The following is a 14385-nucleotide window of genomic DNA, read 5'->3' on the forward strand; positions in this document are numbered from 1 at the left end:
AAGAAACAGGGTTCATAAAATTTTCTGATATTGTGGACTGGATATTTAAAACATTCAACATACCAGATCCCCTACAAAATATTCTTCTTGCCCTTCTTCCTACAGTGAAAACCTTTTTGATGCAACTAGCAGCAACTTGGCCCCTCATTTCAGCTATCATATCTTTCGATGACTAATACGGCGAAAGAGGTTAGGAATTTTATCACTGTATTACAGTGGAATTGCAGAAGTATCATCCCCAAATTCGATCTATTTTCTCATTTAATAAATACATACAATTGTGACGCATTTGCGCTCTGTGAAACCTTTCTCAATTCAAACGATCAACTCAATTTCCACGATTTTAACATTATTCGTCGAGATCGAGACTCACACGGTGGAGGGGTACTTTTAGGGATTAAAACGTGCTATTCCTTCTTCCGAATCGACCTCCCCTCGATCTCGAATATTGAAGTCGTTGCCATTCAAACGAATATGAATGGAAAAGACCTATGCCTTGTTTCGTTATATATGCCTCCATCCGCGCGAATTGAACAGAAGCATCTCACTGATATAGCAGAGTTGCTTCCCGCGCCTTTTTTGATATTGGGAGATTTTAATTCTCACTGTTCGCTATGGGGGTCGCTGTACGACGACAACCGATCTTCTTTAATCTGTAACTTGATCGACGACTTCAATATGACAGTTTTGAATACTGGGGAAGCGACACGTGTACCTAATCCTCCAGCACGTGAAAGCGTGCTTGACCTATCCCTTTGCTCGACATCACTAGCGTTAGATTGCCGGTGGAAAGTAATCAACGATCCCCACGGTAGTGATCATCTTCCAATCGTTATATCAATTGCTAATGGTTCAACTCCCCCGAACCCAATCAATATTTCCTACGACCTTACACGTAATATTGATTGGAAGTGTTATGAGTCTATTATAGCGCAATCTATCGAGACTCACGAGGAACTTCCTCCGGAGGAAGAATACGCGTTCTTAGCTGGCTTGATAATCGACGCCGCGACTCAAGCTCAGACGAAACCGATAACCGGGGTAACGAATAGACAGCGCCCTCTCAACAAATGGTGGGACAAAGAGTGCTCTGAGCTGTACGCGCGAAGGTCCGCGGCGTATAAGGACTACCGGGAGTACGGCACTGTCAACCTGCTTCGAAAGTACGAGGCACTGGGCAGGCAGATGAAGAGCTTAGTAAAGGCGAAAAAACGCGGGTACTGGCGGCGGTTCGTAAACGCGTTGTCCAGGGAAACAGCGATGAGCACTCTTTGGGATACCGCCAGGCGCATGCGGAACCGTGACGTTTCGAATGAAAGCGAGGAGTATTCAGATCGCTGGATACTCGATTTTGCCAAAAAGGTCTGTCCAGACTCTGTACCGGAACAGAAAACCTTTCGCGACGCGTTATTAGTAACTACGGAAGAGCCTCCATTTTCGATGTTGGAATTCTCAATGGCTCTCCTGTCGTGCAACAATAAGGCTCCAGAGTTAGATAGAATAAAATTCAACCTGTTTAGGAATCTACCTGACTCTGCAAAAAGACGCTTGTTGAATTTGTTCAACAAGTTTCTTGAGCTAAATATTGTTCCGCTTGACTGGAGGGAGGTAAAAGTCATTGCTATTCGGAAACCCGGGAAACCTGCCTCTGATCACAATTCATATAGGCCGATTGCGATGCTCTCTTGCCTCCGGAAATTAATGGAGAAAATGATCCTCTTACGGTTAGACAAATGGGTCGAAACAAACGGGTTACTTTCAGATACTCAATTTGGCTTTCGCCGGGGCAAAGGGACGAACGATTGCCTAGCGTTGCTTTCTACTGAAATTCAACTAGCCTTTGCTCGAAAAGAGCAAATGGCTTCTGCGTTCATGGGTATTAAGGGGGCTTTTGACTCTGTCTCTGTAGAAGTTTTAAGCGCGAAACTTCATTCGCAGGGACTTTCACCAAATTTGAATAACTTTTTGCTCAATTTGTTGTCAGAAAAGCATATGTATTTCTCACATGGCGATTCAACAACTTTCCGAATTAGTTACATGGGCCTCCCCCAGGGCTCATGTTTAAGTCCTCTCTTATATAATTTTTACGTCAATGACATCGATGAATGTCTTGCAAATTCATGCACGCTAAGGCAACTTGCAGACGATAGCGTTGTATCCATTACTGGTAGCGAGGCTAGCGATCTGCAAGGACCATTGCAAGATACCTTAGACAATTTGTCTGAATGGGCTCTTAAGCTGGGTATCGAATTCTCTCCGGAGAAAACTGAGCTGGTCGTTTTTTCTAGGAAGCATAACCCAGCTCAGCTGCAGCTCCTACTAACGGGTAAAACGATCTCTCAGGTTTTAGTCGCTAAATATCTCGGGGTCTGGTTCGACTCCAAATGCACCTGGGCTTGTCATATTAGGTATCTGACACAAAAATGCCAACAGAGGATTAATTTTCTTCGTACGATTACCGGAACTTGGTGGGGTGCTCACCCAGGAGACCTTCTAAGGTTATACCAAACAACGATATTGTCAGTTCTTGAGTACGGCTGTTTCTGCTTTCGCTCCGCCGCGAACACGCACATTATAAAATTAGAGAGAATACAATATCGTTGTTTGCGTATTGCCTTGGGTTGCATGCAGTCGACCCATACGATGAGTCTTGAAGTGTTAGCGGGTATTCTTCCGTTGAAACATCGTTTTTGGAATCTCTCTTACCGGTTGCTAATTCGATACACAGTTATGAACCCATTAGTAATTGAAAATTTCGAGAGGTTGGTCGACCTTCAATCTCAATCCAGATTTATGACTTTATATTTTGACTATATGGCTCAAGATATTAATCCTTCTTCATACGATTCCTCCAATGTCGCACTTTTAGCTACTTCTAATAATGCTATATTCTTCGACACCACCATGAAACAAGACATTTCTGGTATCCCGGATCAATTGCGACCCCAAGAGATCCCTAAGATTTTTTCCAATAAGTTTAAACATGTTAGTTATGATAAAAGGTTTTACACTGACGGATCTAATCTAGATGAGTCCACTGGCTTCAGTGTTTTCCACGAAAATTTTACCGCCTCCTACAAACTCGATGCTCCTGCTTCCGTGTACGTCGCAGAACTGGCTGCTATTCAGTACTCTCTTGGAATCATCGAAACCCTGCCCATAGACCACTACTTCATCTTCACAGATAGTCTCAGTGCCATTGAGGCTCTGCGATCAATGAAGCCTGTGAAGCACACCCCGTATTTCCTGAGGAAAATACGGCGGTTTTTAAGTGCTTTAACAGATAAAAATTACCGGGTTACCTTAGCGTGGGTCCCTTCTCATTGCTCGATTCCGGGTAACGAAAAGGCTGACTCTTTAGCTAAGGTGGGTGCTATTGACGGCGATATTTATGAAAGACCAATTGCTTATGATGAATTTTATAGCATTTTGCATCAGAGAACACTCAACAGTTGGCAATCATCATGGAACTCAGATGAACTGGGACGGTGGCTACATTCCATTTTTCCTAAGGTATCGACGAAAGCATGGTTCAAGGGGTTGGATGTAGGTCGGGACTTCATTCGCGTGATGTCCAGACTTATGTCCAATCACTATACGTTAAACACGCATCTCTTTCGTATAGGGCTTGTAGACAGTAATCACTGCGTTTGTGGCGATGGCTACCATGACATCGAGCATGTTGTTTGGTCGTGTACCGAATACTGTGGTGTTAGGTCTGAGCTTATAGATTCCCTTCGGGCCCGAGGAAAACAACCGGACGTACCCGTTAGAGACATTCTGGGAAGCGGTGATCTCCAGTACATGACACAGCTATACGTGTTCATAAAACACGCTGGTATTAAAATATGAAACTCTTCTATCTATTTGTTAGATTACCATTCCCGCTACACGCTGAAAGAAGATGATACACTAAGCTGGAGACACTCAAACGAAGACTCGGCATCTTTATGTTCACGCAGACACCTCAGTCCAAACTGCTTAAATAGAACATCACTGCTCAGCCATGTACAAATAAATAAATCGTATAACTCAATATAGTTAAAATCAAAATTGTAACTCCCCTCCTCTCACCTTAAATCCCCACTAGCTCGTAGTCGGCCGCGAGAATAAAGAAAAGGCCTCCCTCTTTTCCCTGCTAATTTAGAATTAAAAAAAAATGTACTTGGCTCAGTTAAACATAAATTGTATCGTGCCGTGTCAAATAAACTATTTAAAAACTAAATAACTCTTTTCCCAGTTAGTACATTTTTCAATAATCAGCTCCACATTTACTAATTGAAATAGAAATAAAAATAATCTGACTTGCATTATAGTCATTAAAAATAAGAAAGATGAAGAACATATATTAAAAATTACTTTTGAATTGATTATATTCTTTCTTCATGTGTGCCTGAACGAGTAGACCGCATTAAACTGCAATGTTCCAGTATAGACCTCACATACTGCCTATAATCGCATATCAGTCCCGTCTTCATTTTCATCAAGTTGGGAAAACAGTGAGTAAAGGTATTTTTCTTGCTTAAGTTATTTCAGCTGTTGAGCGTGGTTTATTCCCATACTTTCGACATGATATAATAAGATAGACCATGACTTCTCTATAGGAACGACAAGAATGCAGGTGGGACTGGTATGCGATTATAGGCAGCATAGGCAATCTAGAAAGTTTTGATAATCTAGGGGTATTGAAAATTGTAGCAGAAGCGTCAAAGTAAGCCTTACATGCGATTTGTCTGACAAACTATGGTGTTATTGCTAATTTTCTGCTAAAAGACATTGAATTTAATTTTTTAACTTTTATTTTCAACAAACTGACTGTAAACTGGATGTAGAATGTATGGATTCCATTCTGGAATATATTGATGTCTTCTTGGTTTTTTGTTTCCAAATACAGTTTCATGTTGTTGGCAGATTCAGATTTTTGAGAGTGAAGTAAATATCGTTTACGTACAAAATATAAACAAACGGTCCTAAATGGAAGCCTTGAGGGACACCTGAGTTAGCTTGAATGTGATTTAATTTCTTCCATTTAATTTTGATATGTGTTGCCTGTTAGTAAAATATAATTCAAATCACTTCAAGTAAACAGGCTTAATTCCTTTTTTTTGCAGTTTTAGAAGTAGCATTTGTGTGTCAATACGATCAAAGGCTTTACTAAAGTCTTTTTAGAAAGCTTCGACGTAGTTCTCATTATTCATCGCATCCAGTGAGTAACCAATAAATTCGAGTGGTTTTCGAAAAAACCGTGTTGTTATTTTGTTATGAATTTTTCTAGGGATTTTTTTTTCGGAGACAATCGCTTCATTCAGACATAATAGCGATTCCAATAAAACACTAATTAGGAATATTTTAGATTCACAAAGCCAAAGTTTGGTTTTGATATGTTTCATGTCGATATGTCTAGCTGGATTCATCAAAAGAGGAACATAGCTGTGGGGCCACTGTAATATGCGAGCGATACAATTAATAGCCTACAGTTAGGCTGATTAGAAATCCCCGAATAAGATTTTCTTCTTTCATGGCAGTAACGGGAAGTCGTTACAAGCTTGCTATTTTCGAAAAATACCAATGAATCTTTATCAGTACGAATGCCAATAGATTCTAATAAAAAAATTGTTTTCCTCTTTTCTTTTCAATAAAACTAGAAGCTAATATTGAACAAATGTTTTATAACCCTGACAGTACAAAACTTTCTTTAAAAATTAGTTTATTGAATACCCGTCTCATGGCATTGCCTCTTCAAGAAATGAATAAATTTGATCACCTGGTCGGACAGTCATCCATCCGACTTAGTCTTCCTGATCAGACCGGTATTGCATTCCACGCTCCAAGCGGTTACCGATAAAACAAGCCTCATAATACTTAGCGGCAACAACAATAACAGCATCGCACGTGTGCCGTCCCCGCGTGGAGTGATCTTCATAAAGACAAGAGCTTCTCCAGGCCAGCCTTTTAAATGGTTATGACGAGTGGCTGCTGCTGGCTGCTGGATGATGGCCACTAACCGACGCCTTCTTGGCCCCGCGGTTGCTCTGGTCGATAATGGCGAAATTACGAAAGCGTTGAACGATAACTGATGGAAAAAGTCTGACTAATGCGGCTTCTTGCGTAACTACCAACTAAAAGCATCATTACCAGCAAGCCAGCAACCAACAACAGCCAAACCAGCAGCCGTCCGATAAACAGGTAAACAAACGCGGGAGGCTTGGTACGCGTGGATGGAGTGAGGAAAAAAAAATGAATTTTCACCTACATTTCTCCGCGCGGCCAGTGGACCACTGGGGCATCGCCCTTAAGTGGCTTATTATTTTCGCGTTTTGTGTTTTAATTTTAACCGGTCAGTGAGCATCAGTGAGAGTGAATGAAACATCAACATTTCCAAGCGGGAGTAAATTTTTAAGATTGCATTTAACATTTTCACATTTTAGCACTGCTTGGAATTGTTTAATACTGATTAGGGTTGACCGACCTAAAAAACGGTCAAAAGAATCGTTAAGCATTAACGGATACACAAAGCTCATAATTCGCTTTCGTTTAATTTCTAGTTGTATGCTACTAATACAAGTACCTACATGAAGGTGCTTGAAAAGTATCGCATCCTAAGGCGGCCTGACCTGGTTTTCCAGCAATCGGTACACGGAAAACTGGCGGCAAACCAGTTGCACCCTGCTCGAGTTGATTGAGTGTTCATGATTTCGCTTGGCTTTCGATGTACGGTTTTCACTTTCCAAAAATTGAGTGAATTAGCGGCGTCTTATGTATCGCATCAGGTGGAGCGATGATCAAGGGTTGGACGGGGAGGCGGTGCAAATGGTGCGCTTTACTTGGAATTTCGAACATGCACTACGATTGGCAGGACACAGACAGACAAGTTGAGCGAAATTGGCCAGTATTTTATTTAATTTTTTTTTTTTTTGGAGCAGGACTCTACAAGAGGTTAAAGTTATTCAACAGCTACTGTTGAATCTGGGAGGTGTACGGTATGGTATGAGGGCCAAAAATGAACATTGGTCAAGTTGTTTTTTTTACACGATGCTGACTAGCTTGAACAGAAGTAATCATGCACTTCACGGGCTAGGTTACGTGGGAATTATTATGTAATTAGCAACTCTTTAGTGGTGTTTACGAGCAGTTAGTGCAGATTTGGTCAATTTCAAGCCAACTTCGGTTAAAATGACATACGTTTCTTTGCTTGTATATGAGTTCAGCTGGGAATCAAATTATTTATTCAGAAATCGAATACGGTAGTAAACCAGAGTCCATTCAAATGTAAAATCTTCTCCAATACGTACTTTGAATAGAAATTATTCTTAAATTCTTAAAAACAATGGACGTAAAAACAAGCCCTACCACCTCGGTTTGCTACATATATATTCAGAGTTGGCCCGAACCGAAGTAATATCGATTCTAATTGAGGCCCATTTGTAAGCTACCCGTTAGCAATAATTTCGTTACGCGTGCTAGTAGAATCGAAGCGACCAACCTTCGGTTGGATGCCCGCCTATCGTCGTGGAACGATATGGCTGATTTGCGATTTAACCGCCAAACCGTGAAATGCATACATAAACAGAAGCGTGCGAAACAGCCTTTGACTAAAGTCCAGATATGTATGTTTTTATGGCTTACTTCTCTGATCGGATCGAAAGCGCAACGGGTCGCCGTGGATGTTGGGGTGCTCAAGCCTTTAGAGAACTGATTTAATTTAATTAAAATTGTCATCATGCCATGACTGATTTAATCTAAGTAAGACTTTCTCTAACACAAAACCAGACTTAGGTAAAAACCGAACCCTAATTCATCGTGAATGTTCAATTCGAATTATGTTCCAAAATGAAAGTACACATTAAGTATCGATTAACTATGTAGAAGCTTGGAGTAAATAGGTATGGTTGGTATTTCGTATGGTAGTTTTATTAATAATTCAGCTCACAGTCTTCCAACTATAATCTGCTTGTTATTTATCTCAACAATGTAAACCACCAAAATAAAATTTTCCTTATAGATGAACAAAAAATAAAATTTCCGAGTATAACAAGCGAATAAAGTATTGCTCCTAGTCTTAGGGCTACATTTCTATTCAACTGTGCTATGCTCTCAAAAATATTCATTTATATATAAAATCATTTTTCCATCAATATTCCATGCAAATATATTCTACAAATTTAAACAAACTTTTGAGAAACAAAAAAAAAACAAACTGAGAAACAGCAAATTGTGTAATATTTCAAGAAGTTCTCACTACAAATTTTCCTCCGAATGTATCAGAAAATGAAGTATATAATAAGTTAATATAAACTGAAAAACAATGTTGGCTTTACGATCTTGAATAAAAAAAACAGCACAGTTTGTTTTATTATGATGTTTTCAATAAATTTGTGGTCCAGTAGTGTTCAACCTTCCCGGCACCATAACCCCTACTCCTGCACAGTTCGATCAATATCTTGATCCTTGGACATGGTTCCCAACCGGCTGAAAACCGCTGTTGTAGGAGGCAGTAATTTTATCCCTAGAAAATCCCTACCTTCCGGTGGTGCCGACTGGTGCAGCATCCATTAACTACGTAGCGCTCATAGGGGAGAGGGAAGTAACTATGAACACGGTTTTTTCAAACACCACTCGAATTTGTTGATTACTCACTGGATGCGATGGATAATGGAAACCACGTTGAAGCTTTTTAAAAAGACTTTAGTAAAGCCTTTGATCGTATTGACACACAAATGCTACTTTTTAAACTGCAAAAAAATGGAATTAAGTCTGTTTTCTTGAAGTGATTTGAATTATATTTTACTAACAGGCAACATATATCAAAATTTAATGGAAGAAATTAAATCACATTCAAGCTTATTCAGGTATCCCTCAAGGCTTCCATTTAGGACCATTTGTTTTTATTTTGTACGTAAACGACATTTACTTCATTCTCAAATATCTGAATCTGCCAACAACATGAAGCTGTATTTGGAAACAAAAAATCAAAAAGACATCAACATATTTCAGAATGGAATCCACACTTTCCACATCCAGTTTACAGACAGTTTGTTGAAAATAAATGTAAAAAAAAATTAAATTCATTATTTTTTTAGCAGAAAATTAGCACTATCTAACATTGTAATTGCATTAGGAAAACAGTATATAGAAAAACGTGGAAAAGTCCAAGATTCAGATATATTCTTAGATTCCAAACTTAATGTCGGTGACAACTATAACACCATAGTTTATCAGACAGATCGCATGTAAGGCTTACTTTGACGCTTTTGCTATAATTTTCAATACCCGTAGATTATCAAAACTGTATAAATTGCCTAGCCTATGTGAGGTCTATACTGGAATATTGCAGTATTATGAGGTCTCCTCATTCAGGCACACATGAAGAAAGAATAGAATCAATTTTAAAGTAATTTTTAATATATGTTCTTCATCTTTCTTATTTTTAATGACTGTAATGCAAGTCAAGCTATTTTTATTCCTATTTAAAGAAGTAAATGTGGAGCTGACGATTGAAAACTGTACTAACTGGGAAAATAGTTAATGAGAAGGAGTATTTGTGAGCGTTACGATATCCTACATAGAGGAGGCAAGCGTTACGTAACAAAAAATCCCTGGAGCGACTCTTCAAAAACGAACATCTTTATTAAGCAAATTCTTCTGTAGCGTAACGTAATTTTTATGAGGGGGTAGGTGTTGCCTTACGTTTCGTTACAAGGAGAGGGGGGGGGGGGCTTTCCAAAAAATAGGTTTTCGCGTTACGTAATTTATGGCTTTCGCCGTAGGAAATATCGGGTAACCAGCCCCGGTGGGGCATATGGTCGAATGCTGATAGGGAAAGAGGGCTCCTTTCAGGAGTAAGTGCGAGCGTCTGACCTCCATGTCAGGAGCGGCTCGAAACAATGTCTGTTCTCTATCTTAGGAGTGACTGAACTACCGTCTTGTTAGTCCATGTGGTATTCGAGACTTAAAACAGCGGTACCACGTTGGTCCTCCTTAAAACAATGAGGTTGATCTAGCAACAAAATATTTCGAACTGGAATAATCGGCGTAGACCCAGGCGATTTATTATTTTCAATGAAGGGGAGATGAATAAACGAGAAACTATAGCTACCCAAGCACGTGCAATCCATACATACGAACGAATGAGAAATTTAATTGATGGCGTGCGCTTTTATAAACGACCCATATTTGCCACCACCCGCTTTCTGCTGCTCCAGAAAGAACCGTCCGCTTTGCCGGTCAACGCACGAAGGAGAAATTCAATTCGATGACGTGCGTAGCGTATGATACCGGAACAGTTTTGGAATGAAAATGATGTATTTATTTATTTATTTATTTATTTATTTATTTATTTATTTATTTATTTCACAATCTATATTCATCTCAAAAAAAATGGTGAATCTTAATGTATTATTAAATTAAAAATATAGTCAGCTTGTTCGTAAAACATCAATAACTCGCTGACGAAAAGCGTTGATCGGCATATTGAAGTCAAATAACTCATAAAACTCATTAAAGCGGCGGGATATGGCGCGAATCGGATCGTGGGAACCATAAAGTCGACTGCGCGGTTCCAAATAAAAAAAGTTTCTGTGACGTAGTGGTCTTTCAGGAGCGTATAAATTGAGCTGGGTCAAAAAACTTGGGCAGTCGATGTGGCCAGTCAACAGTTTTGCAGCAAAGACGGCCTGTGCGATTTGTCGTCGATGTTCTAATGGTTGAATACCAAGAAGTCGGCAGCGGTTTTCGTATGGTGGTAGGTTCTGTGGATCCCGCCAAAGGAGAAAGCGAAGAGCATAGCGGATGAGTTTTTTCTGTACCATTTCCATTCTGTATGACCAATTTGCATGGAAAGGACTCCATACCACCGAACTGGTCTCTAGGATTGATCTCACGAGGGAACAGTACAATGATTTGAAGCATAACGGATCACGAAATTCATCAGCAATCTTGAATATAAACCCAAGTTGTTGGTTTGCCTTAGCGATAATGCTGTCATAACGGGTTTTAAATGTCATTTCGCGGTCCAAAATTACTCCCAGGTCTTTTACACACTCCACATGGAGAAGATGTTGATTTCCAATAGAATATGTGAAATCGATTTGCGTACGTTTCCTATTAAAAGAGATTGTGTTGTTATTATCTATGCTCAGCGTTAAGCAGTGCGTTCCACACCAACTCGCAAACGTGTCCAGATAGTTCTGTAGCTCCATGCAATCACGCGAACACTTAATTTTTTTAAACAGTTTCGTGTCGTCAGCATAAAACAGCCGGCAGCCTGGTGGCAGCAGAAGAGCAGCATCGTTGATAAATATAGAGAAGAGTAGCGGACCCAGGTTACTACCTTGAGGAACTCCTGACATATTGGAAAAGCGGTCAAAAACAACAGATCCTACTTTCACACAAACTCTACGCTCAGTCAAATACGACTCAAACTAGCGTACGGAATCCGATGTTATACCGAGCCTAAGCATTTTACCAAGCAATATCCTGTGGTCCACTTTATCGAACGCAGCCTTCAAATCCAGGTAAATTGCATCAGTTTGAAAACCACAATCCATGGTTTGTACACAGCGAGACACGAACTGCATTAAATTTGTAGTTACTGACCGTTAAGGAGAAAAAACCGTGCTGCTCGGTGTCAATATAATGTTTACAGCTAGCGAATAAAGCGTCGTTAATAATTATCTCGAACAACTGATGATGAGGTGGAATGTTTGAATGGTACTATCAAGGTTTCGTCAGTGATTTGGAAAGAGGGAGGAGTTCAGAAGAATAGGGAATGATAACGCAGAAACTCAACGCATTCCGCACAGGCATTGTGCCTCCAGCCGTAATATCCCGAGATCAGGAAGAGAGTATTCTGGTGAACGATCGTGAGGTGACCGGAAGGTGGAAATAGCACTTCGATGAACACTCGAATATCGTACAGCAAGAAGACCGATGGAAATGACATCGTCGATTCAGCAGAGGACGGAGACGTGTCACTTCCAATAGAAGGCGAAGTTAGGGATGCCATTAAATGGCTGAAGAACAACAAATAAACCGGCATAGATGTTGTCGGAGCGAAGATTTTCAATACGGGCCTGGATAAGTTGATCGAGTGCCTGCATCGACTGATTGTTTAGATTTGGGATACCGAACGGCTGCCGGAGGAGTGGAAGGATGGAGTAATATGCCCTATCCACAAAAAAGCGACAAACTGGACCGTGAGAACTATCGTGACATCACCATTCTGAATGCGCGCCTTTCCCAATCCATCTTCCAACGTTTGTCGCCACTAGTAAATGGATGTTACCAAGCTGGCTGCGTAGAGGGCCGGTAAACAAAGAACCAGATCTTCACTTTGCGGCAGATCCTCCAAAAATGCCGTGAGTACAAAGTTTCCACGCACCATCTATTCATCGATTTTAAAGCCGCTGATGATACAATTGATCGGAGAGAGCTATGGAAGATCATGGACGAGAGCAGCTTTCCCGGAAAGCTGATTCGACTGATCAAGGCTACAATGGATGGAAACCGGTGCTTTGTGAGGATTTCGGGTGGATTATCCAGTGCATTCGAATTTCGCAGGGGACTTTGGCAAGGTGATGGTCTGTCTTGTCTGCTGTTCAACATTGCGCTCGAAGGTGTTATGTGACGAGCAGCGTTCAACATGCGGGGCATGATTTTCAACCGCTCCAGCCAATTTATCTGGTTTGCCGATGACGTAGGGTGACATCCATAAGTTACGTAACGCAAAAAAAGTAATTTTTAGACCAACACCCCCCCATATGTAACGAAATGTAACACCAACACCTATCCCTCCATGAAAATTACATAACGCTGTAGAAGGATTTGCTTGCTAAAAATGCTCGTTTTTGGAGAGTCTCTCCAGAGATTTTTTGTTACGTAACGCTGAACTCACCTCTCCCCTCCCCTGTGCAACAAACCGTCACGCTCAAGGATACCCCCTCCCCCCTATGAGCGAAAAAGAGATGGCAATCCAGCAACACATCTCTCTGACTTCATCATATCGTTCAAGCTCCTGATCATCTATAAAATAGTGGTAGAGAATAAGTGTTTTAGTCTCCGATATGAGATCACGCTACACTTCGACACGCTCAATTTCAGGAAGTTTAACTTGCTCCAATTGTTCCCTGCAATTGACTTCATTTCATATGATAGGGTAGATTTTCATTAAGTCAGCATGAATAAATATTCTGCCATTTGCAAGGATTATCGTCACATCATTGTCCGTTCTGGTTCTATTTTTTTTTTGTAATAAAAAATACCATTTTTACATAAACCAACAAATTAACAAATAACACATTAAATTTATGCTGCACTCCGTTATCAGAACTTAATATTCTGCCTTCTTTCTTCTGTTGTTTCCCTTATAATACAAGGTTTCGAGGTAAGGCTCCTTTCTCTTCACATCATAACTCATAAGTTGTAATAAGAATCTGGTTAGAGGAGCGCTTGTGGCTGTCTCTCTAATACAGCTCTATAGCTACCTTGTGGGCCAGCAGAGGGGGGAGGCATAGCTCCCCCACGCGTTTACATTACCCCTAGCGTAGTTTTCTTAATTCGTATAGGGTATTTATTCCAATATTGATCTCATTAAGCCGATATTCACGCCGATATTCATTCAAGCCGATTAAACACCAAATTTGCATGAAATAATTGAACAAATAAACAAAATACGCTTACAAGCTCTTATGGAATCGCTCAGCATTGTATATTTAGTAAATTTAGCTAGATATATCCTGAATTTTGAAAAGCAAGCAATTTTACATAACGATTCAATTATTCATCTCACGACGTCCCCATATTCACTGTTGATCATAAATGAATCACATTATCACGAATGAACGTAACCGCATACCGCCGTAGTAGGTTACCTAGGTATCCGCTGTAGTTGTTTACGTGCGAAATTGGTAACCTAGGTTTCCACTGCAGTGCTGTCGAATTATGTCAATTATGTCGGAATAATTAAACATTTTCATCATGGTTTTTCCGGTTTATCCGAAACTGATTTTGTAACTTTTGTTTTGTTTCAACGCAGTGAAAACAGATGAAAATACATACAGTTGAAATTTAGGATTTGTAAAAATTCATCTCATATATTTCTGCTAATTCAAGCTTGTTTTTGGAAATACAAGGTGAACATTCCAAAGATTGAAGTATTCTTAGTGTGGTGAGTAATTTTGTAATTTTGTTTAGTGATTAAAATAAAAAGTGGTCCGCTAGTGATGAAAAAAAAAAAACTTTGGTTGGCTGCTGAACGAGTCCCGTTGTAGCCGTATAGAACGATGCGCGGATTTTGTTTACTGAGGTAGGTTATTGAAATAAATGAGTTTTCGAGTGCAAATGCCCGACTATAATATCGAATTTAGAGCTCTATATTAGAGTGAGTTT

The sequence above is a fragment of the Wyeomyia smithii genome, chromosome 3 (genome assembly GCF_029784165.1).
Source record: "Wyeomyia smithii strain HCP4-BCI-WySm-NY-G18 chromosome 3, ASM2978416v1, whole genome shotgun sequence".
Taxonomy (NCBI): domain Eukaryota; kingdom Metazoa; phylum Arthropoda; class Insecta; order Diptera; family Culicidae; genus Wyeomyia; species Wyeomyia smithii.